We start from the raw sequence: 12,286 nt of genomic DNA on the forward strand, positions 1-12,286 counted from the left end.
TCTGTGCCTAGGTTGAGCACACATATGTGCATGTGCGCGTGAGGGGTTAACAGGGCAGGTTTGGGAGATAACCAAGCCAAAGCCATGGTCTGTGAGTGAGAGACGGAGGATGGAGGCTTTAGTTCTCAGTCCTGCCCTCCCAGGCCTCTCTCTAACTCACATCTCACCAGCATACTTCTCATATTAAAAGAAAACAAGTTACACAAATGAGACAGATGGTTCTTGTTTGTGATGACAGTTGTGATTCCCCCCTCCCCTCCCCTCCCCTCCCCTCCCCTCCCCTCCTTCCCTCCTTTATTTTCTCTGTATATTTTAGGAGTGCCAAGTTGTGCAACACACACACAAAAACACAGAGTTGAACCCCAGCACCTAGTAGACCTGCACTGGTCTCGTGGTTTTTAGATTTACAACTCTCTGTATCTGTACATACAACCGGGAAGAACTATTGGATATCAGAGAGACGTCGGATGCGCGCACACAACCCACCGCTTACTCGCTAATGTCCAGTCCCTAGTTAACAAAGTCGACGAAATCAGGGCAAGAGTTGCTTTTCAAAGAGATATCCGGGATTATAACATACTCTATTTCACGGAAACATGGCTAGCCTGGGACATGCTGTCGGAGTCCATACAGCCAACGGGATTTTCAGTGCATCGCGCCGACAGGAATAAACATCTCTCCGGTAAGAAGAAGAAGGGGGTGTATATTTCATGATTAATGACTCATGGTGTAATTGTAACAACTTACAGGAACTCAAGTCCTTCAGTTCACCTGACCTAGAATTCCTCACAATCAAATGCCGACCGTATTATCTCCCAAGAGAATTTTCCTCGGTTATCGTCACAGCCGTGTATATCCCCCCGCAAGCGGATACCAAGACAGCCATCAAGGAACTTCACTGAACTTTATGCAAACTGGAAACCATATATCCTGAGGCTGCATTTATTGTAGCTGGGGATTTTAACAAAGCTAATTTGAGGCTACCTAAATTCTATCAGCATATCGATTGCTGTACACGAGCGAGTAACACGCACGACCATTGCTACTCTAACTTCCGCGATGCATACAAGGCCCTCCCCCGCCCTCCTTTTTGAAAATCTGACCATGACTCCATCTTGTTGCTCCCCTCCTATAGGCAGAAACTAAAACAGGAAGCGCCCGTGCTTAGGTCTATCCAACGCTGGTCTGACCATTCAGATTCCACACTTCAAGATTGCTTCGATCACGTGGACTGGGATATGTTCCGGGTAGCCTCAGAGAACAACATTGACGTATATGATGACTCGGTGAACGAGTTTATAAGGAAGTGTATAGGAGATGTTGTATCAACTGTGACTATTAAAACCTTCCCTAACCAGAAACCGTGGATTGATGGCAGCATTTGCGCAAAAAAGCACGTACCACCGCATTTAATCATGGCAAGGCGTCTGGAAATATGGCCCGAATACAAACAGTGTAGTTATTCCCTCCGTAAGGCAATTAAACAAGCAAAGCTTCAGTATAGAGACAAAGTGGAGTCACAATTCAGCGGCTCAAACACAAGACATATGTGGCAGGGTCTACAGACAATCACGAAATACAAAAAGAAAACCAGCCCCGTCTCGGACACTGACGTCTTGCTTCCCGACAAATTAAACAACTTCTTTGCGCACATTAGGGACAATACAGTGCCACCGACACGGCCCGCTACCAAAGATTGTGGGCTCTCCTTCTCCGTGGCCAACGTGAGTAAAACATTTAAACGTGTTAACCCTCGCAAGGCTGCCAGCCCAGACGGCATCCCCAGCCGCGTCCTCAGAGCATGCGCAGACCAGCTGGCTGGTGTGTTTACGGACATATTCAATCAATCCCTATCCCAGTCTGCTGTCCCCACATGCTTCAAGATGGCCACCATTGTTCCTGTTCCCAAGAAAGCTAAGGTAACTGAACTAAATGACTATCGACCCATAGCACTCACTTCTGTCATCATGAAGTGCTTTGAGAGACGAGTCAAGGATCATATCACCTTCACCCTACCTGTCACCCTAGACCCACTTCAATTTGCTTACCGCCCCAATGCAATTGCCATCACACTGCCCTATCCCATCTGGACAAGAGGAATAACTATGTAAGAATGTTGTTCATTGACTACAGCTTAGCATTCAACACCATAGTACCCTCCAAACTCATCATTAAGCTTAAGACCCTGGGTCTCGACCCCGCCCTGTGCAACTGGGTCCTGGACTTCCTGACGGGCCGCCCCCAGGTGGTGAGGGTAGGAAACAACATCTCCACTCCGCTGATCCTCAACACTGGGGCCCCACAAGGGTGCATTCTCAGCCCCCTCCTGTACACCCTATTCACCCATGACTGAGTGGCCATGCACGCCTCCAACTCAATCATCAAGTTTGCAGACGACACAACAGTGGTAGGCTTGATTACCAACAATGACGAGACAGCCTACAGTGAGGGCCCTCGGAGTGTGGTGTCAGGAAAAGAACATCTCACTCAATGTCAGCAAAACAAAAGAGATGATAGTGGACTTCAGGAAACAGCAAAGGGAGCACCCCCCTATCCACATCACCGGGACAGTAGTGGAGAAGGTGGAAAGTTTGAAGTTCCTCTGTGTACATATCACCGACAAACTGAAATGGTCCACGCACACAGACAGTGTGGTGAAGAAGGCGCAACAGATTGTTAAACAGCCACCACTAGCTCAGAGAGGCGGCTGCCTACCTACAGACTTGATATCATTGGCCACTTTAATAAATGGAACACTAGTCACTTTAATAATACCACTTCAAGAATGTTTACATATCTCGCATTACTTATCATATGTATATAATGTATACTGTATCCTTCACTATCTATTCTTTACTATCTATTGCATCTCTGTCACTGCTCATCACTGCTCATCAATATATTTTATACTTATATACTCTCATCCCATTCCTTTACTAGATTGTGTGTAGTAGGTTTTGTATTGGAATTGTTAGATATTACTTGTTAATTACTGCTGCACTATCCATTGATTATACTGTATATTTAAAATATCTCTACAAGAAACATGAATAATATATTCAAAGAAATGATAATACATTGCAAATGTTCAACTTTGATCAGGTCTACCACCAATGATGAAATTCCTACAAATATAATTACATTTACATTTTAGTCATTTAGCAGATGCTCTCATCCAGAGAGACTGACAGTTAGTGCATTCATCTTAAGATAGCTAAGTGGGGAAACCACTTATCACAGTCATAGTAAGTACATTTTTCCTCAATACGGTAGCTAATCAGCAGAGTCAGAGCTAGCAAGGTACACACACCACCACATTGTCTCTGCCTATCACAGAAGGCAGTGCTCTAGTGCTTCCTGCAGTCTGCTCTGTGCTGTGCTGGGCTGTGCTGGGCTGTGCTGGGCTGTGCTGGGCTGTGTACGCTTTCACACCGAGTCTGGTTTAGGATGTTCTACAGCCTGAGGCCAGGCTTACAGCTGCAGCTCTGATCTCATTCTCCTCACAGAGAGTCCAGCATCCACTAGACCCACAGTCAGGTAGTAGACTAGAGACCAGCCTCCACTAGACCCACAGGTAGGAGGTAGATTAGAGACCAGCCTCCACTAGACCCACAGGTAGGTAGTAGACTAGAGACCAGCCTCCACTAGACCCACAGTCAGGTAGTAGACTAGAGACCAGCCTCCACTAGACCCACAGGTAGGTAGTAGACTAGAGACCAGCCTCCACTAGACCCACAGGTAGGTAGTAGACTAGAGACCAGCCTCCACTAGACCCACAGGTAGGTAGTAGACTAGAGACCAGCCTCCACTAGACCCACAGGTAGGTAGTAGACTAGAGACCAGCCTCCACTAGACCCACAGGTAGGAGGTAGATTAGAGACCAGCCTCCACTAGACCCACAGGTAGGTAGTAGACTAGAGACCAGCCTCCACTAGACCCACAGGTAGGTAGTAGACTAGAGACCAGCCTCCACTAGACCCACAGGTGGGTAGTAGACTAGAGACCAGCCTCCACTAGACCCACAGGTGGGTAGTAGACTAGAGACCAGCCTCCACTAGACCCACAGGTAGGTAGTACACTAGAGACCACCCTCCACTAGACCCACAGGTAGGTAGTAGACTAGAGACCAGCCTCCACTAGACCCACAGGTAGGTAGTAGACTAGAGACCAGCCTTCACTAGACCCACAGGTAGGTAGTAGACTAGAGACCAGCCTCCACTAGACCCACAGGTAGGTAGTAGACTAGAGACCAGCCTCCACTAGACCCACAGGTAGGTAGTAGACTAGAGACCAGCCTCCACTAGACCCACAGGTAGGTAGTAGACTAGAGACCAGCCTCCACTAGACCCACAGGTAGGTAGTAGACTAGAGACCAGCCTCCACTAGACCCACAGGTAGGTAGTAGACTAGAGACCAGCCTCCATTAGACCCACAGGTAGGTAGTAGACTAGAGACCAGCCTCCATTAGACCCACAGGTAGGTAGTAGACTAGAGACCAGCCTCCACTAGACCCACATGTAGGTAGTAGACTAGAGACCAGCCTCCACTAGACCCACAGGTAGGTAGTAGACTAGAGACCAGCCTCCACTAGACCCACGGGTAGGTAGTAGACTAGAGACCAGCCTCCACTAGACCCACAGGTAGGTAGTAGACTAGAGACCAGCCTCCACTAGACCCACAGGTAGGTAGTAGACTAGAGACCAGCCTCCACTAGACCCACAGGTAGGTAGTAGACTAGAGACCAGCCTCCACTAGACCCACAGGTAGGAGGTAGATTAGAGACCAGCCTCCACTAGACCCACAGGTAGGTAGTAGACTAGAGACCAGCCTCCACTAGACCCACAGGTAGGTAGTAGACTAGAGACCAGCCTCCACTAGACCCACAGGTGGGTAGTAGACTAGAGACCAGCCTCCACTAGACCCACAGGTGGGTAGTAGACTAGAGACCAGCCTCCACTAAACCCACAGGTAGGTAGTAGACTAGAGACCAGCCTTCACTAGACCCACAGGTAGGTAGTAGACTAGAGACCAGCCTCCACTAGACCCACAGGTAGGTAGTAGACTATAGACCAGCCTCTACTAGGTAGTAGACTAGAGCCCAGCCTCCACTAGACCCACAGGTAGGTAGTAGACTAGAGACTAATTAAATCTAGGAGGCCTCTCATATGCCCCCATTCAGTAAGAGAGAAGACAACTCTCTTACTGAATGGGGTAAGTCTCAACCCCTCTGCCTTCGTTCGTTCCCTCTTCACTGATCTATGGAGGTATCAGCAATAGTGCCACCTATAGCTGCTGCCATGAGACATATGGGGTGTGACGTAGGTAGGTGACCCACAGCATCTTAGAGTCTGCATTTCTAGCCTAACTTGCTAAATTGGATACACACAGACACGCACTCACATTTGGAATGGACACTGTGAATATTACATGGAATAAAATACAATATAATTCTTCAAGACATCATCATGATCAAAGGCTAAACATATACATTTGATCTGAATAAAGCACAACACCATGCAGTGGTGGCCCCTACTAGTCCAGTGACTAAACACATTTCTTTGACTTTGTGATGAAGCCACCAAATTTCACACACCTAGGGTGTCTAAAGAAGTATTTTTGTCTTCAGTGCCATCGCATATCTTGTCCATTACCCCCTGGTGGCCATTTCCAAAATGACCACCAACCAGCTCCATAAATAATATGTACATGAAGCTCAATGATGGCTTAAACTGTTTGAGGGGGTCTGGAGAAGAAAAGAAAATGGCCCAAATATGCCGTATACAGTATATGTATCCTTTAAAATTGTAGTAGAAGAGTGGTGAACAAGTGTACTGTTTTCTGTAAATGTTTTCATAGCTAGGTCCAATAGTTTACATGTAAACACTCTTAAAAGTTATATGGATGTTCTCTGGCATCTACTGGTTGCAATGATATATAATATGATATTCTATATTGTGTCAATTTGAAGAAATGTGACAGGAAACCAGCCCTGTACATGTCAAGTTGGGTCAAATCCAAATCCACTCCTCAGAAATGCAGTCCTCCATAGGGATGAAAGGAATTCTACAGTAATTCAATTAAATATTTCAAGGACAAAATGACATGTATTTAAGTACTTTTTTGATGGAGTGGGGACAGTAACATTAGTACATTCTAAAAAGTATACTTTTTATGTTTAGCTCACATATAATTTAAAGTATGCATGTCTGTAGTAGAATAAATGTGTCAACAACTAATTTAGATGTTAGTAAAGGGAATTCTATAGCTCCCAAAATATTTTTTTTGCAACACTAGGGGAGTGCCAAGATGGAGGTGTGGTAGCTTCAAAACAGAGCCCCCTGTCTGTCATCTAGTGTATATATATATATACACTGCTCAAAAAAATAAAGGGAACACTAAAATAACACATCCTAGATCTGTATGAATGAAATATTCTTATTAAATACTTTTTTCTTTACATAGTTGAATGTGCTGACAACAAAATCACACAAAAACTATCAATGGAAATCAAATTTATCAACCCATGGAGGTCTGGATTTGGAGTCACACTCAAAATTAAAGTGGAAAACCACACTACAGGCTGATCCAACTTTGATGTAGTGTCCTTAAAACAAGTCAAAATGAGGCTCAGTAGTGTGTGTGGCCCCCACGTGCCTGTATGACCTCCCTACAACGCCTGGGCATGCTCCTGATGAGGTGGCGGATGGTCTCCTGAGGGATCTCCTCCCAGACCTGGACTAAAGCATCCGCCAACTCCTGGACAGTCTGTGGTGCAACGTGGCGTTGGTGGATGGAGCTACACATGATGTCCCAGATGTGCTCAATTGGATTCAGGTCTGGGGAACGGGCGGGCCAGTCCATAGCATCAATGCCTTCCTCTTGCAGGAACTGCTGACACACTCCAGCCACATGAGGTCTAGCATTGTCTTGCATTAGGAGGAACCCAGGGCCAACCGCACCAGCATATGGTCTCACAAGGGGTCTGAGGATCTCATCTCGGTGCCTAATGGCAGTCAGGCTACCTCTGGCGAGCACATGGAGGGCTGTGCGGCCCCCCAAAGAAATGCCACCCCACACCATGACTGACCCACCGCCAAACCGGTCATGCTGGAGGATGTTGCAGGCAACAGAACGTTCTCCACGGCGTCTCCAGACTCTGTCACGTCTGTCACATGCTCAGTGTGAACCTACTTTCATCTGTGAAGAGCACAGGGCGCCAGTGGCGAATTTGCCAATCTTGGTGTTCTCTGGCAAATGCCAAACGTCCTGCACGGTGTTGGGCTGTAAGCACAACCCCCACCTGTGGACGTCGGGCCCTCATACCACCCTCATGGAGTCTGTTTCTGACCGTTTGAGCAGACACATGCACATTTGTGGCCTGCTGGAGTTCATTTTGCAGGGCTCTGGCAGTGCTCCTCCTTGCACAAAGGCGGAGGTAGCGGTCCTGCTGCTGGGTTGTTGCCCTCCTACGTCCTCCTCCACGTCTCCTGATGTACTGGCCTGTCTCCTGGTAGCGCCTCCATGCTCTGGACACTACGCTGACAGACACAGCAAACCTTCTTGCCACAGCTCGCATTGATGTGCCATCCTGGATGAGCTGCACTACCTGAACCACTTGTGTGGGTTGTAGACTCCGTCTCATGCTACCACTAGAGTGAAAGCACCGCCAGCATTCAAAAGTGACCAAAACATCAGCCAGGAAGCATAGGAACTGAGAAGTGGTCTGTGGTCACCACCTGCAGAACCACTCCTTTATTGGGGGTGTCTTGCTAATTGCCTATAATTTCCACCTGTTGTCTATTCCATTTGCACAACAGCATGTGAAATTTATTGTCAATCAGTGTTGCTTCCTAAGTGGACAGTTTGATTTCACAGAAGTGTGATTGACTTGGAGTTACATTGTGTTGTTTAAGTGTTCCCTTTATTTTTTGGAGCAGTGTATATAAATGCCAAAGAAATGCCTTATGCCCAGCAGAGAGATAGGTAACCCATTTTAACAAAATTATTTTATGATGAGACCATTCAACCTTTACCAAAGCAAGTAAAGGTTTCAATAAAGATATCTAGCTATAGTGCCATTGCAGAATAACCCTATTATACTCTAGGGCACTAGGTTACCAAAATGGCCGACAACCAGCTCCATCGGTTCTAATTCGACAGCATTCACATGACCATATTTCCATAAATAATTGGTACATACAGCCCAATGATGAGTTAAACTGTTTGAGGTGGTGTGGAAAACACAATAAAATGTCCCAAGTCTGCCAGATACAGTATATGTATCCTTTAAAACAGTGGTGAGCAGCTTATGGGGGTGGCAGGTAACCTGGCGGGTAGAAACGATGGGCCAGGTGCTGGAAAGAAAGGTTGACTGAATCCCTGAGCCGAGAAGGTAAAAATCTGTCATTCTGCCCCTGAGCAAGGCAGTTAACCCCCGACAACATACGCTTCCCAGGCACTGATGACGTGGATGTCGATTAAGGCAGCCTCCCGCACCTCAGAGGGGTTGGGTTAAATGTGGAAGACACATTTCAATTGAATGCATTCAGTTGTACTACTGACTAGGTATCCCTCGGTGTCCTGATTGGTGTTTGCCTCAGATAACTCCAATAATCAACAGCTTCAGTTTACAATGCAATTAGTTTAATCAGCTATGTTTTTATTTTACTAGGCAAGTCAGTTTTATTTACAATGACGGCCTACTGGGGAACAATGGGTTAACTGTCTTGTTCAGGGGAAGAACTACAGATGTTTACCTTGTCAGCTCTGGGATTCAATCCAGCAACCTTTCAGTTACTAGTCCAACGCTCTAACCACTAGGCTACCTGCCTCTAACCACTAGGCTACCTGCCTCGAACCACTAGGCTACCTGCCTCTAACCACTAGGCTACCTGCCTCTAACCACTAGGCTACGTGCCTCTAACCACTAGGCTACCTGCCTCGAAACACTAGGCTACCTGCCTCGAACCACTAGGCTACCTGCCTCGAACCACTAGGCTACCTGCCTCGAACCACTAGGCTACCTGCCTCTAACCACTAGGCTACCTTCCTCTAACCACTAGGCTACCTGCCTCTAACCACTAGGTTTGCTAGGGATGGGCACACCACGTCATTCAAACGTGGATGTTTGGGTAATATTTTGTAATAATGAGATTTCAACGTTTATTCACCCTCTCAAAAAGACAGTTTTTGAATTCCCAATGTGTTATCGCTACGCTTTCAACCATCTGCAAGCACAACCAAATGCAAAAAGACTGTCCAATTTTTGGTGTTGTCATCTAAATGTGTTACCTCTGCGCTTTCAACCATTTAAAAGCCCAACAAGGTAGAAATGGGAGTACAATTTTGTATTTATACAATAACTTAATCTAATAACACAACCAAATTGTAGTTGGGATTGTAGTTGAGATTACATTAAAAGTACATAGAGCAAGTGATCAATGCTGTTTGAGATTCTTCACAGATTATTATAGCAATTGTGAAGATCTCCACTGACCTGCGACCTCTGCGTACTATGTTGTACATGCACGCTTTCTATGATTACATAAGATATTTATACTGAGTGTACAAAATATTAGGAACACCTTCCTACTATTGAGTTGCACCCCCTTTTACCCTCAGAACAGCCTCAATTCGTCGGATCATGGACTCTACAAGGTGTTGAAAGCATTCCAAAGGGATGCTGGCCCATGTTGACTCCAATGCTTCCCACAGTTGTGTCAAATTGGCTGGATGTCCTTTGGGTGGTGGACCATTCTTGATCAACACTGGAAACTGTTGAGCCTGAAAAACCCAGCAGCGTTGCAGTTCTTCACACACTCAAACCGGTGCGCCTGGCACCTACTACTGTACCCGTTCAAATGCACTTAAATATTTTGTCTTTCACATTCACCCTCTGAATGGTACACATACACAATCCATGTCTCAAGGCTTAACAATCCTTCTTTAACCTGTCTCCTCTCCTTCATATACACTGAGTGAAGTGGATTTAACAAGTTACATCAAGAAGGGATCATAGCTTTCACCTGGATTCACCTGGTCAGTCTGTCATGGAAAAACCAGGTGTTCTTAATGTTTTGTACACTCAGTGTATATCATTGCAATCACTAGACTTTAGTGAACACCCATGTTTAAATGTAAAATACTGAAATTGAGAAGTATATTCACATATACAGTACCAGTCAGAAGTTTGGAAACACCAACTCATTCAAGGGTTTTTCTTTATTGTTACTATTTTCTACATTGTAGAATATTAGTGAAGACATCAAAACTATGAAATAACACATATGGAATTATGTAGTAACCAAAAAAGTGTAAAACAAATCAAAACATATTTTATATTTGAGATTCTTCAAAGAGCCACCCTTTGCCTTGATGACAGCTTTGCACACTCTTGGCATTCTCTCAACCAGCTTCACCTGGAATGCTTTTCCAACAGTCTTGAGGGAGTTCCTACATATGCTGAGCACTTGTTGCTTTTCCTTCACTCTGCGGTCTAACTCAACCCAAACCATCTCAATTGGGTTGAGGTTGGGTGATTGTGGAGGCCAGGTCATCTGATGCAGCACTCCATCACTCTCCTTCTTGGTCAAATAGCCCATACACAGCCTGGAGGTGTGTTGGGTCATTGTCCTGTTGAAAAACAAATGATAGTCCCACTAAGTGCAAACCAGATGGGATGGTGTATCGCTGCAGAATGTTGTGGTAGCCATGCTGGTTAAGTGTGTCTTGAATTCAAAATAATTCACTGACAGTGTCACCAGCAAAGCACCCCCACACCATCACACCTCCTCCTCCATGCTTCAAGGTGGGAACCACACATGCGGAGATCATCCGTTCACCTACTCTGCGTCTCACAAAGACACAGCGGTTGGAACCAAAAATCTCAAATTTGGACTCATCAGACCAAAGGACAGATTTCCACTGGTCTAATGTCTATTGTACATGTTTCTTGTCCCAAGCAAATCTCTTCTTATTATTGGTGTCCTTTAGTAGTGGTTTCTTTGCAGCAATTCGACCATGAAGGCCTGATTCATGCAGTCTCCTCTGAACAGTTGATGTTGAGATGTGTCCGTTACATTTCTGAGTCTGGTAACTCTAATGAACTTATTATCTGCAGCAGAGGTAACTCTGGGTCTTCCTTTCCTGTGGCGGTCCTCATGAGAGCCAGTTTCATCATAGTGCTTGATGGTTTTTGCGACTGCACTTGAAATTCTCCGTATTGACTGACCTTCATGTCTTAAAGTAATGATGGACTGTCATTTCTCTTTAATTATTTGAGTTGTTCTTGCCAAAATATAGACATGGACAGGCTTTCTTCTGTAATATTTTTATTTAACTAGGCCAGTCAGATAACAACAAAATCTTATTTACAATGACAGCCTACCCAGCCAAACCTGGGCCAATTGTGCGCCACCCTATGGGACTCCCAATCACAGCTGGATGTAGCCTGGATTCGAACCAGAGACTGCAGTGTCCCCTCTTGCACCGAAATGCAGTGTCTTAGACCGCTGCACCACTCGGGAGTCCAAGTATACCACCCCTACCTTGTCACAACACAACTGATTGGCTCAAACGCATTAAGAAGGAAAGAAATTCCCACAAACTAATTTTTAACAAGGCATACCTGTTAATTGAAATGCATTTCAGGTGACTACCTCATGAAGCTGGTTGAGAGAATGCCATATAAGCTAAAAACACTTCTAAGGACCTGTCATAGCTGTGCGTGAAATTTGGTGCCTTTATCACAAAGTCCACAACTCCCCTCACATTTGATGCATAGCCACTGGACTATACCCCCTGTTCCATATAGGCCCAGACCTAGAGGCTGTAGTCCAAACCCCTATCTAACCAACCCATCTTGGGTTGGTTAGAAACATGGTTTTGTCTATCTGGTGGGCCTCAAGAAACTCTAGAGGGCTTTAAATGGGTCACATCCCCAAACTGATGTCCTAAAGGGACAGTTCTGCTGACCTCACTCTTTCCATAAACTCCGGGAATCAGCCAGGAGATGGAGATGGAGCTGGGGAATGGAAAGCAGCAGAGCGAGGAAGAGAGGAGAAGAAAAGACAGAGGACAGATACTGTATCAGTGTGACAGATGGTGAGTGACCTCACTGATAACATCATCTCCTCCCTGAGTGGATAAATCAGATAAGGAGAACAGCATGGATCAGACAGGGAGTGAAAGTGACAGGCGTGTGGTGGTCCAGAGCTTTCCAGGCACTCCGTTCATGTGGGCAGCCTGCTGTTGTCTTGGCCAGTACTGTTTATATGGGCTCAGCTGC

This window comes from Salvelinus alpinus, chromosome 2 (genome assembly GCF_045679555.1).
Source record: "Salvelinus alpinus chromosome 2, SLU_Salpinus.1, whole genome shotgun sequence".
NCBI classification, from domain to species: domain Eukaryota; kingdom Metazoa; phylum Chordata; class Actinopteri; order Salmoniformes; family Salmonidae; genus Salvelinus; species Salvelinus alpinus.